This window comes from Rhinatrema bivittatum, chromosome 1, assembly GCF_901001135.1.
Source record: "Rhinatrema bivittatum chromosome 1, aRhiBiv1.1, whole genome shotgun sequence".
Taxonomy (NCBI): domain Eukaryota; kingdom Metazoa; phylum Chordata; class Amphibia; order Gymnophiona; family Rhinatrematidae; genus Rhinatrema; species Rhinatrema bivittatum.
This window is the reverse complement of record NC_042615.1, coordinates 606,041,503-606,061,314: the sequence shown is the minus strand read 5'-3', so window position 1 is coordinate 606,061,314 and position 19,812 is coordinate 606,041,503.

The following is a 19,812-nucleotide window of genomic DNA, read 5'->3' as shown; positions in this document are numbered from 1 at the left end:
GGGCCAGCCAAAGGCACCGATAGCCTGTCACATGGTAAGGGCAAAGGGCCATCGGCGCCATTTTGTTTACTGGCAGCCGACGGCCCGAGAGCGGGAGATCACTCCCGGGACCCCCGCTGGACCACCAGGTACTTCAGAAAAGTTTTTGGGGGGTCGGGAGGGTGGGGGATTCTAAATAATTCGATTTAAAGGGTCAGGTGGGTTTTTTTTTTTGGCTCAGGACAGCCAAAAAAACAAGCATTCAGAACCGTGGGAAATGAAGATTTCCCGCGGTTCTACAAACTCGATACCGCAAACGAGTCCAGTATCGATTCACATCTATGCCTTGTCCAGCCTTGCCTCATCCAGCCTTGTCCCTCTAACCTTCTCTCGTTCAGCCTTCCTTGTCAAGCCATGCCTTGTCCTGCCCATCTCATCCAGTGTCTTCTGTGTATCTTCATCCATCCTTAGCCTGACTCTCTGGATCTTGACCTTTTGCTTAGACTTGACCATGATTGCCTGTCACCTGGACCTGACCTCTTCCCTGGATCTGACCATTCTTGTTAGCCCCAAATTTGACCTGCTCTGACTCCATTAGTCAGCTGCTTGCCCTGACCATGATGTGCCTTTGGACTCTAGGTCTCTTTGCCACCCTATGGACCTGCCTAAGACTTGCCGGCCACCAGAACCCAAGGGCTCAACCTGCGGCGCAGGCGGCTGATATAGGTAAAGTTTCATTCTGTCCCACTATAAAGAGTGTGAGCCAACTGTTGGCGTAGATTTGCCTATGAGGCTGCATCAACTGCGCCACAGCACAAAGGCTCACACCCATGCCACCCTTCACAACATAATATCATTTTTCATGTTTGTCTCTCTAATGAATGCAGCAAGTGACTGTCTAAATATTTATTATTTATTGAAATTAAGGGTATATGATTACAGAACATATGGCTTGGAATTATATTTGCTATTTGCATGTTACCCCAAGTATAAGGAAACTTTTGGGTCTTTGTGTGTATAAGAGCATATGGAAGAAAGACTAGCGGGAGCTAACCAGGTCCCATATATTTCATCAGACTCAAGCAGTTAACTGTGCCCAATCCTTTTACGCCCTCTGATATCAGCTGCTACATAAGAACATAAGAAATTGCCATGCTGGGTCAGACCAAGGGTCCATCAAGCCCAGCATTCTGTTTCCAACAGAGGCCAAACCAGGCCACAAGAACCTGGCACGTACCCAAACACTAAGAAGATCCTCTGCTACTGATGCAATTAATAACAGTGGCCTTTAGGGCCAGTAGACTGAAGGGCATACAAGGACTGCCCAAGGACCTCACTAGTACTGCAGACATGCATGAAAAAGCAGCAGGTATGATTTTTGTCACATTTCTGTGCCAATTCAATCCCAGAAACAGACACAGCTCTGATAAATTCCTATTTAATTGGCTTCACTTGACTGTTTTTTTTTCCTGGAAACAATTCACTCCCACTATTCACATAAGGATTCTTGCAGCTGGAACTTTCTTTGGAGGTCTGCCAATTCCCTTGGCTCTTTTAGGCCTTCATCTCTTCCCCAGTAACATATAGGTGGAAGTTAAGATTAAGGAGGAACATTGAAGGGCCTAAACAAATTATTTAGAACTCATGTAGTTTAAGGCACCATAGGTAAATTACTAATATTAATAAGACTGTTAAATATGCTAGATTTTTATCTCTGTTGTACATATTCTTTCTGAAGAAAATCTCCAACTCATTCACAGAGAGGATTATTTTCTTATTAGCATTGGCCTGGAGGGATGAGAGCAATATAGGGTCTGGAATGTGTGTGTGTGTGTGTGTGTGTGAGAGAGAGAGAGAGAGAGTGGGGGAGGGGAGGAAGGCGAGTGGAAGGGGCTGTTGTAGTGGTAGATGGTCAGGGTGAGGTGGGTGGGTTGATTGAAACCTCAACACATTGCTAGTGGGAAAGTCATTATACAGTATTTGCAGTATTGGTGATGCAGGGCAAGTGTTATAATTGCATACTTTTCAATTTTCTTGCTTTATGGTTCCAGATGGTATTGTGGAGGATGCAGAACCTGCTGAAATATCTGCTGTTGAATTTACTGTATCACTGGCTGGGTCTGCACAACAAGGAAAAACAAACATTGGCTACATCTACACTGCTGGAGGAATAGATATTTAGTGACCCAGAAGTGGAGAAGGTGACACCATCAGGCCAACAAGCAGTGGAGCAGAAGGAGCAAACTGAAACAGTGGAGGCCAGAATCATTCCAGTGGAACCCTTCAGCACAGTGCTTAGTATGCTGCCACTTATTTTCAGAAGGCCAGATAGGTAATTGTTAGGGATTTGCAGAGGAAAAAATGTCATTTTGGTTTATTCATTCATTTCATAGGGCACCTCCATTCATTTGCTTCATTCCAAATGGAAAAAAAAATATTCATATCTTCATTTTATTCATTCACTTTTTACCATTAAAGTCAAGGGGGAAGTAATGCTGTCTACTTTGGGCTCCAAAATTGAGGTTTTTCTCATCAATCCTAACGAAACTGGTGGAAGATATCATCAGAAAGTTGAAGGCACAAAGCATCAATGCTATAGCACAGTGGCACCAAAAGTGGCATGAATAGCCTAAGGCAATGTAAAGGGGCAAAGGGGTGCCAACAGTGACAGAAGTTCTCCAAATCACCGTGAGAAGAGCAAAGAAGCAGCAACAGTGAGAAGAACACCCCAAGGCTTCAAAAGAGGGCATCAAAAACAGTGGCTTGAACCCTTGAAGGCAGCACAAGAGGCAATGTGGCACCAAGAGTGGCAGAAACATCCTAAGGCACCATAAAGGGGGAACAAAGCAGAAAAGGTGGCAGGAAAAGTTAAATACAGAGGGACAAAGTAGCACAAAGAGTGGCATCCACATACCAAGACACCACTGAGGTGCAAAGCAGCACACCAAGGTATACAGTCTAGAGTATGACAGCAAAGCACTAGGGGTGTGCATTCATATTGACCGCATATGTAAAACGCTACGCATATTTTTTTTTTTAACTTAAAAAAGTGATGAGACATAAACGATCGGATTTCCCACATATCCCACATATCCTTTTGGCCAGCTTGGGGGGGCCTCCTGACCCCCCCAAGCTGGCCAAAAGTTCCTTTTGGGCCGAACGAGCGTTCCGGCGCGACCCTGCGGGGAATCACGTGACGCCGCGTCACTCGACGTGACGCCGACGTCACGTGCTCCTCGCAAAGGATTGCAGAAATGGCGTCCTCACTCCTCGCTGGATCACCAGGGAGTTGTTGTAAGTCTTGGGGGGGGGGGATTAAGGAGGGTGAGGGGTTTAAATTTTTATTTGCACATATGGACATATACTCAACTCATTGAATTCTGTTTATGTCCATATTGACCACAAATGGGACCCCCTTTGGACATATGGACATATGGACATAAACTTTTGCTCTGCACATCCCTACAAAGCACAGTGACAAGACCCTGAAGGTGCAAAGTCTGTGTAAGGTAGCAATGCTGAGTGGAAGAGAGACTCCTAAGGTGAAGGATACGGTGTACAGCAGCAAAGGAGAGTACCATGGGAGATGTTTGTCTTTCTGTTGAAGCACTTGCCAGTTGTCAGATCAAGCACAATTGAATGATCTGTCATCAGTATCATTTTTGTGACAAACTTTTATTACATCCCCTACTTGAAATTGAACTTACTGCAGGGGGGAATTTTGCGTTATTTGTGAAATTTACTTTCCAACTGAAATTTTTGTCAAAATCAGAACATGACAAAATCTCTCATCATGTGACTTTCCTGGTAATTTATGAGGTGTCCTTTATTAAAAGAAGCTTTGCACAAATTCTGTAGGTGAACAGTCTCTTCTCTGTGCTGATTTTCTGGAGTTGCATTCATTCTCTCTTCCTACTGAAACCTTTACCATATCAGAACATTTCGAAGGTCTCTCCTTGCATCTTTTCTTTTGAGCCCACATTTCCTCCCTCTGACCTATTGTGGGGACAAAATACCACAGAATAACCAAGAAAGAAGAACTAGGCTGGGATCCCATAGATGTACAACAATACAACAAGGCAGAGAACCAGAAACAACTTTTTTTTTTCATTTTTCAAATTTTTGTTTAACTGGGGACAAAACACCCCAGTATAACCAACAAACAAACAAAAAGGGTGGGAGAACAAGCTTGAGATCCAATCAGCAAACAATGGAAGCACCAAAACCCCTATATTGGTACATAATAGATATGGCAGGTAAGCTTATTAATAGCATGAGCCCTAAGTTGATATATCAGGGGCAAGGCAGGTAGGCAGATCAGTAGCAGCAGAACCCCCAAGGTGTTATATCTGGGGTATGACAGGTAGGCATGTGGCAGCAAGACCCCTAAGGTGGAATATCAGGGGCATGGCAGCTAGGCAGAATGGCAGCAAGGCCTGCAAGATTCTTTCAATCATCTTGCCACATGTATGGAAACTCTGTAAACCCAAGCAAAGGCATTTTGATTTTTAAAAAGACCATCTTTTTCATCAGTTATGGCACCAGCCTTAAGCAATGAGGGCTCACAATATCTCCTGTCAATGAGAAGACAAATTCAATTCACCGGGCACATTGTTTGGTGGGCAAGAAAGATACTAATTTGCCTTCTTGGCTCGGTCTGGTTAGACTGTTGCATTCTGTGCCCCATATGCCAGCACATATATGTCCATGCCCTCAAGGGAATCTGTGTGTAAAGGGATACCCAAATTAAATCTATAAATTAAATTATCTGAGTAATGAGGCCGCAGAAAGAGGGAGCCTATTGTTGGAGTTGCTGGTGCTGAGCTGGAATGGGCCCAATTTGGAGGAGCCTGCTAGTGGCAGGCTTCCCACAAGTGATTAATGCAGCATGAGGGACCCAATCATAGAGTTACAGGAGAATGGGGTAGTATAGAGAAGGGACCTGAGGCAGCAGTAAAAGTTGTAGGCTGCTGTAGGGAGGAGAGATCCAACAGGGAACAAAGAATCCAGGAAACAGCTGAGAGCGATGGTAGGCCACGAAGAACGTGAGTGTGGGGCTGGACCAAAATAGCCGATGAGGGAACGCAATAGCCTATTGTTGGAGTTGCTGGTGCTGAGCTGGAATGGGCCCAATTTGGAGGAGCCTGATAGTGGCAGGCTTCCCACAAGTGATTAATACAGCATGAGGGACCCAATCATAGAGTTACAGGAGAATGGGGTAGTATAGAGAAGGGACCTGAGGCAGCAGTAAAAGTTGTAGGGTGCTGTAGGGAGGAGAGATCCAACAGGGAACAAAGAATCCAGGAAACAGCTGAGAGCGATGGTAGGCCACGAAAAACATGAGTGTGGGGCTGGACCAAAATAGCCGATGAGGGAACGCAATAGCAGCTGTGAAGCAAAGGTGCCCAGAGTAGCAGAGAGGGCCGCGATGACAGGAAGGTGCTGGAGAATGGAAGGAGGTCAAAGTGATGTTGGGCCTTCTCACTGCCACCCTGAATGATGCAGTGAGGAATAGAAGGCTGCAATCTAGAAAGCAGCAAAAGTGAGCAATGGGGAAGACACAAGCAGAGTGACCAGAGTAGCAGCCGTACTTTGTAGAGAGGAGGAGCCCTGAAGCAAGTGTGGAAGCCAGCCCCTCTCCCTGCAGACCCAGCCACAGTATGGGAAAGGCAGGAATAGTGAATAGGTCCTAATACACCTGGGGACCAGAAAGGAAGAGGAGGAGAGAGCATCAGAAGGCGAGTGGGAAGAAGCAACTGACCAACAACAGCCAACTGTGATTGTAATCACTGCCAGGGTTTCCTCCTCATGTGATTGACCCATAGCCAACAGTGAGTGGGAGAGAAGGCTGTGTAGGAAAGAAGAGAGGGTTTGAGTAGAGTGAATGCCATATTGGAAGGAGAGCCACATTGCAGTCGTAACATTTACCTGGCCTATCCAGTGATGATTTCTCTAAGCTTGCACCACCACAGTTTTTGTTTAAAAAATGGAGGGAAGGCCCAAGGCCTAGGCAAGCACTGGAAGGCTGTGGCCCAATGATGTCAGCATTGATATCAGCAGACCAGCGGATCCTGAAGAATGGCATCCAAAGCCATAAAAAATAAGGCAAATTAAGCAAAATTAAAATAAAATAAAAGATTTTAAACTAATTCCAGACCCTGGCCACCTGACTGACCCCCAGGGTCTGGAATTAGTTTAAAATTTGATAATTGCCCCAATGTAACTCTGCCTATTTTGGTATTAAAATCCCTCTCAAAACATTTTGAAATGGGAATTTTGGTGGTGGCTACCAGTAAAGGACCTGACAACCCTAACCCAATTGTTCTAAAAATCTCTGGGAAAATACTTTTAAAAGAAAAATGTGATTGCCAATGAAAGACTTCTAGACTCTTTTAAGGTTCAGGGTGGCATAAGGGAAAACTGAGGGACCAGGGAAACATTTTCACTGCTAAGAAAAACGCTTTTTAAATCCACAATCAAGGAAAAAATAATGTTTTCAAAGAAGTTGGTAGCATCTGTGTACCCCTAAAGTTAGTAGACCTCTGACTGTGATAGCAACCAAGGCCATATCTGAGAGTCGCATTGGAATGACTTCACTAGCAACCAGTGAAGGGGCAGGTGTAGCTTTACTAAGCCAAAATTATTAAGCAATGTGAAGAAAAAAAAACAACATAGAAAATTTCCCCAAAACCTGAATAGTTGAACCAAGGCTTCAGGAGGGCTGGCTGTCATTTGTCTAACAAGGTAATGCCATTCCACAATAGAAAATCTGAGATCCATTGGCAACACAGAGCATGGATATGGAAAAACTAGGAAGGGCAGTAACAGTTTAGACTTTGAGAGACAGCTGAGCTGAAGTGTCACGGAGAGGGAGCGCTGCACTAGTACTCTTCTCCAAAAGTGTACAAGTTGCTCAAAACATTGTAAAACCTGGCAGGAACAATAGTAAACACTCTGGAATGAGTGAGGGTGTATATGAGAAGTGTGTAATTATATAAAAAAACACCAAAGGTAAGACTTAGGCTAGTAAAATTTAATTGTACAGACAGTAGACCCATGGTCAAGCATTGTCAGCTTTGATAACTAGAGTGAGTGACTGGAAAAGAAAAAAAATTCTTAATCAAATACTATTTCATTGAGTGAGTCAAAAACACAAAACTCTCTGAGGCTTCCAAGGAGGAGAAAGCACAAAGCTAATGTTAATATTCTGAGTTAAATGTATGTAAATGTGTAAATACTTCCCGCTGGAGAGAAAAAAAAATAGAAAGGGAAACTTTCCTGGAACGGGACTCAGAGAAATGAATTGCTAATTTTGCTTTCCATAAGGGAAAACTAAGTAGAAATTTCAAGTGAAAACAAAGAATCTCAAAACCAAGGGAGAATAATTGTAGTCTGGGAAAATAATGCAACCTTCACTTTCCTCAAAGCAGATTTGGAAAAAAAAAAGGAAACTCAGGAGATAACAATCAAAAAGAAAAGAAAAGAAAGAAATTTGTAAAGAGAGAGAAGAGCAAAATAATAAAAGTGAGATCCATTTGAAAATAAATGCATTTGTCACCCCCTATTTTTCCTGGCCAGCATAGCTAGAGAATATACAATTATCCTTTGCTTTCCTTAGTTAGCATGAAAGTTCAACAAGCACTGAAATCACAATATCCTAGGGAACATGTTTTGTGCAAGGGAATTGGTTTTCTTTATTCATTTGTTTAAAAATAAGTTAGTAGGTACAGATCAGTGAGAGTCAGCTCACCCCAGCTACGTACTCAAAAAATTCCAGACAAGTCCAAAAAGGAAAAAAAGATTAAATGTGTACACATCAGCCAAACATACAGGCCTGTTTATTAAAGACCATGGAAAACACACCGTAAAAGAAAGGACAGTGAAAGAAAAAAAAAAGAAAATAGAAAGAAATAAACCACACTCAGGGAGACAAATTAAGGAGACAAAAAGACTAAGGAAAGAAAAACATATGTGACCAACCTTTTGGTTTGTCACTAAATAGCCTTAGGTCCCAAACCATCAGGACTAGTAACAGCATGGGATTTCCATTTTTTTTCATTATCTCCACTGAGCTGACTATGATTGACTATCCCAGGGGCACAGGCAGAGCTAGTGGTAGAGAGTTTGAATTTTGAGTTAGATTTTGAGGAGTAAGGAGTGTTTTTTTCACTTCCTCCTGTGGAGTTGGGCCCACTAATCCAGCTTGGTGTTTTTCTTGCATTCAGAGGAGATCCCTTCTCAGTATACTCCAGGTCTGAGAGAGTCTGCCTCCTTTTTGGAGAGAGTTAAGGGTTTTGTAGAATTTGGTCCAGTTTTGATAAGTTGTTCTTTTTCTGGGGAACACCTTGTACCTTGGAAAATGAGCAGCACCTCCAAACCTGAGAATAGGGCCTGGAGATCTGTGAGCAACCTCTCTACTCCCTACAGCAGTGGTTCTCAACCTTTTTTCAGTCGTGACACAACTGACAGATGGTTCTCACATGCATGACACACTGCTCATTACAATCTATGGTGGAAATAAAAACAAAAAGGCCCAATATTACTTTTATTGTTAAAAATGACACAAGAGAAAAAGAAGAGTGTCCTCTCTGAACATAAATTATATAAATAGTAAACCTCCCATAGCTGAACAGCACCAACTTCCAATACTCAAACAGTAACCACATTACCTAAGAAAAGGCAACACTGACAATATTACACCAGGCCTTAAATCTTCAATACTTTATTAGGAGAATGGAATAAGCCAGGCTGCTATAGATCCCTACCCAGAAACTACATGCAGCAGAATACCTTACCTCAATCACATTTGCAGACCTTAACCTAACAAAGAATAAAGAGACCATAAAGCATAAATAGAAACATGCAATCAAAAACTGAACTGGATGGAAACCACAAAAAGCCAGAGTCTCTGTATGCAGTGCAACAAAGGAAGAAGAGAAACCACCAGTCCTCATAAAGCAAGAAATATAAAATCATTGAATCAATAGCAGTAAAATCATACTAATATAAAGAACAGATTATTTCAAAACAACTGATGAATAGAATATCCAATAATTAAAAACATATAAAAATTTTCTAGACACCAATAAAATATTTCAAAACAGCAGTCACAAAAACCCAATAATTAAAAATAATAAGGATTAAAAATGTTCTCTTCTCCATACTTGGAAACATTCAATTTCCAAGTGCCCTGAGAATGTTGTGAATTAGGAGGAGGAGGGGTTTAAGATCACGAGGTCTTTAAGATCATGAGATCATGAGAGGTCTTGAATGAGTAGATGTGAATCGGTTATTTATTTACACTTTTGGATAATAGAAGGACTAGGGGGCATTACATGAAGTTAGCAAGTAGCACATTTAAGACTAATCGGAGAAAATTCTTTTTCACTCAATACACAAATTAAGCTCTGGAATTTGTTACCAGAAGATGTGGTTAGTGCAGTTAGTGTAGCTGGGTTTAAAAAAGGTTTGGATAAGTTCTTGGAGGAGAAGTCCATTAACTGCTATTAATCAAGTTTACTTAGGGAATAGCCACTGCTTTTAATCGCATCAGTAGCATGGGATCTTCTTAGTGTTTGGGTACTTGCCGGGTTCTTGTGGCCTGGTTTGGCCTCTGTTGGAAACAGGATGCTGGGCTTGATGGACCCTTGGTTTGACCCAGCATGGCAATTTCTTATGTTCTTATGTTCTTATGTTCTCCTTGACGCTGAGACCCAGCACCAATGCCTCGAGCGATCTCCTCCCCCCACTAATGTCACTCTGACTTGAAGAAAATATTACACATACAAAAAATTAAGTGGATGAAGAAGGCCACAGCTTTATTATTATTAACAACAGATTAATCCACTGAGTGAGCCAAATACACTCCCAGTACCAAACTGATGCCTCCTGGGCTGCCAGCCATGTTTCCTAGCAAGGCAGCCCCTTATGCCCAGCCTCCCACCATGATTTCCAAGATGGGGGGCCCCACCCGGGCTGACAAGGTCACCCTACCGGCTCATTCACTCATCACTGGCATGAGGTAGGACACGCCTCATGCCCCGCCATAAGGCTGTGTCCTTCTTCATGATAAAAGTTTTTCAAGGGCCTCCTGAATGTTGTTATTAAAGAGGTTTTATCCGATATCCGAGAGGTGTACTCGGTCATGTGGTATAGGTTGTCACATGTCTCGTCAGCCCTTTTCTGCTTTATCTGCAAACCTCCGAGCTTAAGTGCCCATAGGCCAACTTGATCTTCCTGCGGCCCCGTTTCTATAGTCTGCTTTCATTCCATTTTGTATGGTGGATAATGTCGGACCACATGAGGCAATGCTAGCTGGCTCAAATCGGTCTTCATACAGCAAATTAACTGTATGCAAGTTGTGGACTCAATATCATTACTGCCCAAATGTATCACAATGACGCTGGGCTTGGCCAACATGTCCTTTTTGAGCTGTGCCAGCGGAATGAGCTTATCCCAAGACATGCCTCTTTCTTCTAACCATATAATGCGCACCTTCCTGATAGCCAACCCCAGGTGAGCTCCGTACGATCAAGTGAGAGCTCCCTTTTCAGCCCAGTGAACAAAGGAATGTCCGATGATCCAGACAGTCCTCTGCCATATTGACGATTCTGTATATGGGGGATTAAAGAAGTAAAAAGAGGATATTATCACTTCATGCATGCTCGGTCCTAATATACGGGCATTGAACCTCCATCAACCGATTCTCTGAATGGCTTCAATGTACATCCCTGCCTGCGCCACACTGGTGGCTGCGCCTATCCTAAAGGAATGGGTTCTGAATTCTTTGGCATTGTGCCCTGTGGGTTTTTCTTTTTATCGGGCCATCGGCGCCATTTTTATTAGTGGCAGCCAAAATGGCGCCGATGGCCCGAGAGTAGGAAATCGGTCCTGGGGCTTCCACTGGACCACCAGGTACTCGAAAAACGTTTTGGGGGGATTCGGGAGGGTGGGGGAAGGTAAGGGTTTAGTTTTAAAGGGTCAGGGTGGGTTTAGGGGTTGTTTTGGTGTGCCAGTTTTCCTGCTCTCCCCCCAAATAACTCCCGTTAGTGGACACTAACCCATTAACGATTTTTCACGATAAATCGTGGGAATTTCTGTTGTATCGCGCACTGTAACGATTTTTGACGATTTAAAAAATATCGGACGATTTTTTTAAATCGTCAAAAAACGATTCACATCCCTAGTAGGCAGTGGCAAGTAGGGATGTGCATTTGTCTAGGACGAATTAAGCAATTTCAACAATTCCCAAAAGAGTTGTTCCTGAAATTTCTGGAAAAACTTGTTTTCAGGTTTAATGCGCACCAACAGGATTAGTGAGCGCTAATGTAAAAATGTTAGTGCGCACTAAACCGAAATTTGGGTCCCCCCGAATTTAAAAGGCCCGAAATACAAATTTTCCTGCGGCGGGCTGAAAACGAATGCCAAACCAAAAGGTTCGGGCTTTGCATATCTCTAGTGGCAAGCTCCCCCCCAGGAGTTGAAGAGTGGACACCAGCACCCCAGCAGAGACACTGTGTAAATAGTTCAGTGGTACAGTTTCATTTGTTAAATATTTGTGGGACAGTGATTGACCTTTTTGAAATAATCAGTAAATATGATTCCAGCCTGTCTGTCCTTGAATAGTTCACTCCCTGGGAAGTGCCGGAAGAAGGAGAAGAATATAAAGAGCAGTCTCAACTAACATATGTTTTTATGGCCCTAGGGGAATCAACCCACCCCCCACCCCCGGCAAAGGGTTACACATACTTATCCAGTAAGACTTTTGCAGAAGGAACACAAACTCTTAGATGTGGCCTAGGGAGATATTAAAGAAAAAAAAGACACAAAGAATCAAGTCTTAAGGTTACTTTAAAGAAACAGAGGTAGAGTGAAACAAAAATTGCAAGAAATTAAAACTTATAATTATCTGACTGTGCTGCTTGACAGAATCTTGAAACTCCAGAGTTCTTTGCTCTGTGTTCTTGGAACACTAAGTTCTGAAAAAGATGAAAGAAAAGTTAAGTGTTAAAAATAGTTTACGCTGCTTAATAAAAATAGCTATTGTTTGACAGAATATCTGCTGTTAGAAATAAATGTGGTTTTACCATTGACACCCATAGTTCCCTTTCCCTTTCTTTAGCCCTGTACTTCTTCCCTTCCACCGGGAGGCTGTTTTGAGTGGGTTTTGGACCCCCATTTCAGACACACCTGATAGGAGAGAGGGCTTCTGGCAGTGACCCCTTTTAGGATAACACCAAGGATCCCCTAAATTTCATTCTCGGCCAAGGACACCATAGCGGTAGAAGGAGACTCCTAAGTGGGCAGCTTACATATGAGACAGCATGTCACAGATATTTCTGCTAGGGTTTCCTTTGCTGTTGTGGGTTGAGGTTCCCTCTTGACAGCAACTATTAGGGATGTGCAGAAGGGACAGATTCGGTATTCGTCGGGTGCCAAATACGTTGCATTCGTTCAATGGCGCCCCCGATCCGATGATACGTTTCATTCGTTTTCCGATTCCCATTAAAGACAATGGGGGAAGTATTTGCAGCCTATTTTTGGCTGCAGAATTGGGATTTTCTTATCAATTTTGATGAAAGTTTTGGGGAGCAATCATCAGAACAAGAAAAGAGCTCCAAGGTACTTAGACTGTGGCAAAGTGGCACCAAAGTGGCATGAATAGCCTAAGGTACTTTAAAGGGGCAAAGGGGTACCAGGAGTGGCAAGAGTGTTTTAATAGAGGTGCAAAGCAGCAGCGAAAGTGTCAAAAACACACCACAGCTTCAAAAGAGAGCACCAATAACAGATGCATGAACCCTCGAAGGCAGCACAACAGGCAAAGCAGCAAGACAAGTAGCATCAACATCCTACAGCACAATGAAGTGGGAACATAGCAAGTAGAAAGACTAGCACCAACACAATGAGGAACCATGATAGTGGCAAGAACACCACAAGGAGTTGAGTGAGTCATCTGGTGTATGGCAGCAAGGCAGAGTGGCAGAGGGTAGATACAGCCTGGCTACACCTGGGGAGAGTTCCCTTTCCTTTGAGCAGGAAAGAGCTCCCCGGAATGAGTTGGCCCCTAGAGTGGAGCACGAGCGTCCAAAGCGTGATGACGTGGCGCATGGTCTCACTGTGTTTGCCACAGTCTAAGTACCTTGGAGCTCTTTTCTCATTCTGAACATGGGTCAACAGGTGCTAAGGGACACCCGGGGAGAGTTCCCTTTCCTTTGAGCAGGAAAGGGCTCCCTGGAATGGGTTGGCCCCTAGAATGTATAATGGTACAAATTGTTAGGATTTAAGCATTTGCAAACAGATCATGACTTCATGAGCAAGCCGGAGGAAGTTCTCTTCTCTGCCCTGAAACTAAAGAAAATTGTTTGTTTTATTTAAGGATCCATGCTCTGAAGGATTAGTAGTTTGATTTGTCAGAGACTGAGGTTTCCCTTTGCAGCGAGGGTTCAGCCATTAGGACCAAAAGAAGCGCTGACGTCATCTACCACCCATATCTACAATATCAACCTATGTTGACTTTGTACCAATCAGTGCCTGTGTAAACTATGGGAACACAGAGGATGAACTTGAGCCCCACTACCACCAGTTTTCGATAGTACTAGAAGAAACATTAATTTTGACACCAAGGAAAGATTTAGGGAACATGGCCCATATTATGAAGGTCATGAAAACTATTGAGCATATGAAATACGCAAGCTCCAAACATCTTAAGTCAGCTTTTTATGTTCGTACATTCCAAATGTGGATGGACAGGCATGGTGTTTGAGGTCGAGCCCTCGTAGGGACATAAGGCCTCGACGAACAGGCACAGCATTCAAGGATAGAGGTCAAACCCTTGTAGTGACATAAGGCCTGGATGGACAGGCAGAACATTCTAGGATAGAGGTCAAGCCCACGAAGAGACATAAGGCCTGGACGGACAGGCAGGCACAGCACTCGAGGACAGAAATCAAGTCCTTGTAGGGACATAAGGCCTGGACAGACAGGCACAGCATTCGAGGATAGAGGTCAAGCCCACGTAGGGACATAAGGCCTGGACGGACAGGCACAGCATTCGAGGACAGAGGTCAAACCCTTGTAGGGACATAAGGCCTGGACGGACAGGCACAGCATTCGAGGTCAAGCCCTCGTAGGCACTTAAGGCCTAGACGAACAGGCAGGCACAGCATTCAAGAACAGAGGTCAAGCCCACATAGGGTCATAAGAACATGCCATACTGGGTCAGACCAAGGGTCCAGCAAGCCCAGCATCCTGTTTCCACAAGTGGCCAATCCAGGCCATAAGAACTTGGCAAGTTCCCAAAAACTAAGTCTATTCCATGCTACCGTTGCTAGTAATAGCGGTGGCAATTATCTAAGTCAACTTAATTAATAGCAGGTAATGGACTTCTCCTCCAAGAACTTATCCAATCCTTTTTTAAACACAGCTATATGAGCTTGATCCAAGATGGCGGAGAGGTAAGACGTGTGTGAGCATCTCTCTCTCCAAATTTTCTTACCGTTGTTTATTGCCGCATTTGGGCCGCAAGAAGAGAGCGAGGGAGCGGCTTGCTCTAGAGTTCCCCTCGACCCATGTGGTCCTAGGACCAATGGATGCTCACATGCGTCGGGGAGTTGAAACTCCAGGCAGGAGCTTGCTGGTTGAATCTCGGAGGGAAGATGTGTCCGAGAGCAGCCCTGAGCAGTCTTTGTTATTCTCGCTGGAGGATAGACGCCCACCCGGGAACTCTGCTGAGAGACACACCGAACAACTGCGAGAGGAACCAGAGGTACAGAGTATCGGTGCCTTGGGGGAACCCTCTCTAGAGCCCACGTTGCCGGAGGGTAGTCTCCCTTTGTTATCACATCCGGGTTCAGGGACTGGAGAAACGCCTGAAGCGGAGCAGCAACAAGCAGTCAGAGGAGAGATGCCAGAGCGACTTCCATGAGATTTGAGAGAAGGAATATCTGCAAACAGTGGGGAAGTTACTGAAAATTTGGCCCAAGTATGTCAGCTGGTAAGACCACAAACTTTCACGTTACAAACGATATGGGAAGCGATAAAAGAAACAAATAATAATATTCAACGACAGATTCTTTCAACTGTAAAAGCAGTGGAAAACTTAGAAACTAGAATGTTGACTGTTGAAAAAGACCTTGTGGAAAATATGAAAAAGACACAATTAATGGAAGTAAAAACAGACAGCTTAAATAATCTTCAAAGTGATTTAATTAAAGAAAATCAGATATTACAACAGAAAGTGGAAAAATTGGATAATCAGATTCAAGCTAGACACTTGAGATGCATTAACTTTCCAAAATTATCATATATGACTGCTAAAGATCTGTGGAGGAAGTATATGATAGAAAATTTAAAGATTACTGAAGAGACTCTCCCAATAATATCTAAGGTCTTTTACATACCATCAAAGAGAATTATTGAGAGTAACCTCGATAATTTTCAGATATTAGCTCCTAGGGAAACAACACCAACTATGAATATTTCAGAGCTGCTTGAACAGTCGGAAGAAAATGCAGTAGTACCATCTACGCTGATAGTGGTCTTCCTGCTTCAATCAGATAGAGAATGGGTTTTTAAAAAGTATTTTTCCCACCGTAATGAAAATTTCTTTGGTATTAAAGTTCAGATATTTCCTGATCTTGCGAGAACGACACAGAAACGGCGTCAACAATTTCTTTTGTTAAAATCACAAGTGTTAGAATTGGGAGGGATGTTTTTGTTAAAGTTTCCATGCAAGTGCTTGGTTAAATTTCAAGGAAATTCTTTTATGTTCTTTCAACCCTCTCAACTAATATCTTTTATTTCTAGTAGAAAGAGCCCTATAGTGTCCTCCTCTCCTGTGACTTGATATGCAAACTTCTAGAGGTGAATTAAAAGGTCTATAAGTAAGAAATAACTTCCCTAATGCTAGATTAATGTTTAAAATTATTTCTTTTCAGGTTGTGAGATTCTTGGATCTAATTTGTGGGCTACAAAATATACTTCACTGATTCTACTAATGGAATATAACATGAATCACTTATTGTTAGATAAACATATTATTGTTTGTATTAAGAAATTTATTTCATTGCCTGATTGCTAAAATATGTGAAGTGTATATATTTCATTTCAAGTGTTCTTGAATTAAACTTGTAAAATTGATAAATAAATAATAAAAAAACAAAAACAAAACAAAAAAACACAGCTATACTAACTACACTAACCACATCTTCTGGCAACAAATTCCAGAGTTTAATTGTGCATTGAGTGAAAAAGAACTTTCTCCGATTAGTTTTAAATGTGCCACATGCTAACTTCATGGAGTGCCCCCTAATCTTTCTATTATCCAAAAGAGTAAAAAACCGATTCACATCTACCCATTCTAGATCTCTCATGATTTTAAACACCTCTATCATATCCCCCCTCAGCCATCTCTTCTCCAAGCTGAAAAGTCCTAACCTCTTTAGTCTTTCCTCATAGGGGAGCTGTTCCATTCCCCTTATCATTTTGGTAGCCATTCTCTATACCTTCTCCATCACAATTTGACAGGCAGGTACAGCATTCAAGGACAGAGGTCAAGCCCTTGTAGGGACATGAGGTCTGGACGGACAGGCACAGCAATCGAGGATAGAGGTCAAGCCCACGTAGGGACATAAGGCCTGGTAGGACAGGCACAGCATTCGAGGACAGAGGTCAAGCCCACGTAAGGACATAAGGCCTAGATGGACAGGCATAGCATTCAAGGACAAAGGTCAAACCCTTGTAGGGACATAAGGCCTGGACGGACAGGCATAGCATTCAAGGACAGAGGCCAAACCCTTGTAGGGACATAAGGCCTGGACGGACAGGCAGACATAGCATTTGAGGAGAGAGGTCAAGCCCTTGAAGGGATATAAGACCTGGACAGACAGGCACAGAATTTGAGGATAGAGGTCAAGCCCATATAGAAAATAAGGCCTGGACAACCTTCAGAAAATGCTTGAAACCCATATTCTCCACTATCTGCAAGGGCTGGTCATCAAGGGCAATCATTTCCCCAATGCTCCTGGTTACAACTTTTGAGGCTGCCTGCCTCCTACTCCAGGATAGCGTTACCGCAATCCATCCCATTTCCTCCATGGTGGGTTGTTTCTTCTGCCACATGTCAGGGGATTGCTGGCCTTCCACCTGACTGCTCAAAGTGGCTGAGGGCGTGGGGTTACTCTGCTCCTTTTCAACCACTTTACACTGTTTGGAAGGGGTCCCATGATTGGTACAGCCATCATCCCCAGATGGCAGTACTGTTGTTGGGTGTTGCCTCTTCATAAGATGTGTCATGCCAAAATTAGATAGATGTCCCATTTGCTTGCCTCTGCTAATAGCCCTGCCACAGTATTTACACCAAGCAAAACATGGGTCCTCCGTCACTTTAAAGTGGCTCCAGATCACAGATGTCTTTTGTGATCCTCCCTTCAGTATAGCCTTTGGGGTGTATGCTGGCACTGGAGCTGAAGTAGTGGGTGCACCCTGAGAAGCAATGCCAGGGGCCTCATTCACTCTCTGTGCCTGCGCTGACTACTCTTCCTCCTCCTCATCATCATCAGTTTTATCTCTCCCCTGCTGCACTGAAGTGGAGGCTAAGACAGGACTATTTATTTATGTATTTATTTATTTATTTAAAAACTTTTCTATACCATCGTTAAGTTAGATAACCATCACAATGGTTTACAGCAAGGCACGCTAATGAAAATGTGAGTGGTATAGATTACAAATGAATCATGTGCAATCATAGTGTGGTAACAATTCATTTCAAAAAAACTATGTGTGTAAATTAGGCTTGTCTGTTGGGATCATATTAGGCAGTTTGAACATAACATTAATGTGCATTTGTAGCTTACAAGTAACTACTTTTAGTTTGCTGCGTCCTTATCAGTCAACTGTTTTTTTCCTTCTCTTTATCTTTATAAAAAGCTTGTTTGAAAAGCCAGGTTTTCAGATTGGTTTTGAATATTTTGAAATTATTCTGCAGCCTTAGTTCGAGTGGCATGGTGTTCCATAGCACGGGGCCTGCCAGTGAAAGTGCTCTCTCCCTAACTTGCATGAGGCGTGCTGTTTTGACAGAGGGGACAGTTAGTAGAGCCTTATTAGCAGATCTTAGGTTTCTTTGCGGGACATGTACACGCAGTGCAGTATTGAGCCATTCAACTTTTTCATTGTGGATTAGTTTGTGTATTATCCATAATGCCTTATATTGAATCCTTTGTTCAATTGAGAGCCAGTGTAAATCAGTGAGCGTTCCTGTAATCCTCCTAAAACTTCATCAGCTATTACTTCTTCCGTTTCTGATGAGAATCCCACACAAGATGATTCTTCATCGGAATCAGAAGCAAACAGTGCCTGCACTACATTGTCAATGCTAAGTCGAGACTGCTGTCCCACTGCTGCTTTTGGGTGTCGCCATTTTGTCTTGCATGAATCTGCCTCCCCTTCCCTCACCTCCAAAACTACAGGGTCAGAAACAGGTGGTGGCGATGTATCATGTTTAGATTTCATTTTTTTCTGGATGGAACTGCCTGCCCCTCAAGAGTTTAGATTGCAACAGGACCCATTTTAACTTTAATGGGGGACTGGCACTAAAGCCTTTTGAAGTGCCTCCTCTGCCAGTCCCAAACACTCGACCACATCTAGCTTTCCCTGACATTATGGATTTAATGTCACTGCCTAGTGCCTACTGGCTGCCCATGGGCACAGTGCCTTGATATGTACTAATGTAATGTGTGTGCACACACTGAGCTTGTAACTGCAAAAGAAGCCCTCTGGGGATTTGGCTGCACAGATGACTGCTGTCCCAATATACTTGAGTCTGCAAAACTACCCAGTGCCCACTGACACTGATGCCCAGTGCACAGAGAGACTAATCGAGTTCAATTTAAAAATGCAGTTAACAAAAAAGCTGGAATTGGCACAGCAGGAAAATCTATGAAATATATTTTTGAATGGAAATTCTAGCAAATTAGCTAGCAGCTTCTCTCCCTGGCACAGAGAGACCATCTCAGATCAACTAAAAAAGTGCTTAAAAAAAAAAAAACCAGGGCTAGCTGGCACTGCAGCCAAATGAAGAACAAATATCTTTTTTCTATCTAATTAACTAGCCTAGCTAGCAATTGAATACAGATTTGAGAACTCAGACAGCTCTGAGTGCAAACACCTTCTGCAGAGACAGACCACCTCCCGGCCTCCCCAGATCACCCCTGCAAAGAAAGTGCATGGCACGCTGCATGCTTAAGTATATATAGTGCTGGGTCATCAGGAAAAGCGTCACCGACCACTGAGTGAGAGCGCGATTGGCTGCATTGCAAAAATTATTTTCGCTGGTACGTTCCATTCTGGTCTCCTTGCCAACCTGTCCAACCCACTCTGACAAGGCTGTGAGGTCACTGATGACTCACAGGAAAGAGCTGGTTTTTGGCTATGGATACACCCAAATGACGTTATCCGATTTCAAATGGCGGCTATGAAAAGTTCATGGCGCCAAACGTATGGAACAAATGATATGTTATATTCATGGGGAATTGCGATACGTTTGTGACCCCACGAATACAACGAATATGGACATATACGTTGCGGATTGCCAATATGTTGCAAATGAATCCACACGCCTAGCAACTATAGCTATGGCTTGTGTCAGAAAGGATGGTTGTTTTGGGGTAATGTAGCTTTGGTTTCTTGAGGGGAAGTGCTAGCTGACAAGGTATTGTTCCTACTTTCACTAATCTCTGGGGTGGCCACTCTTTCCTGTCCTACAACCCCACTGAGCCTCTGCCTCTGATGCTCCTCTTCACACACTCCAGCTATCAGCTATACCGGGGTACAAATTAT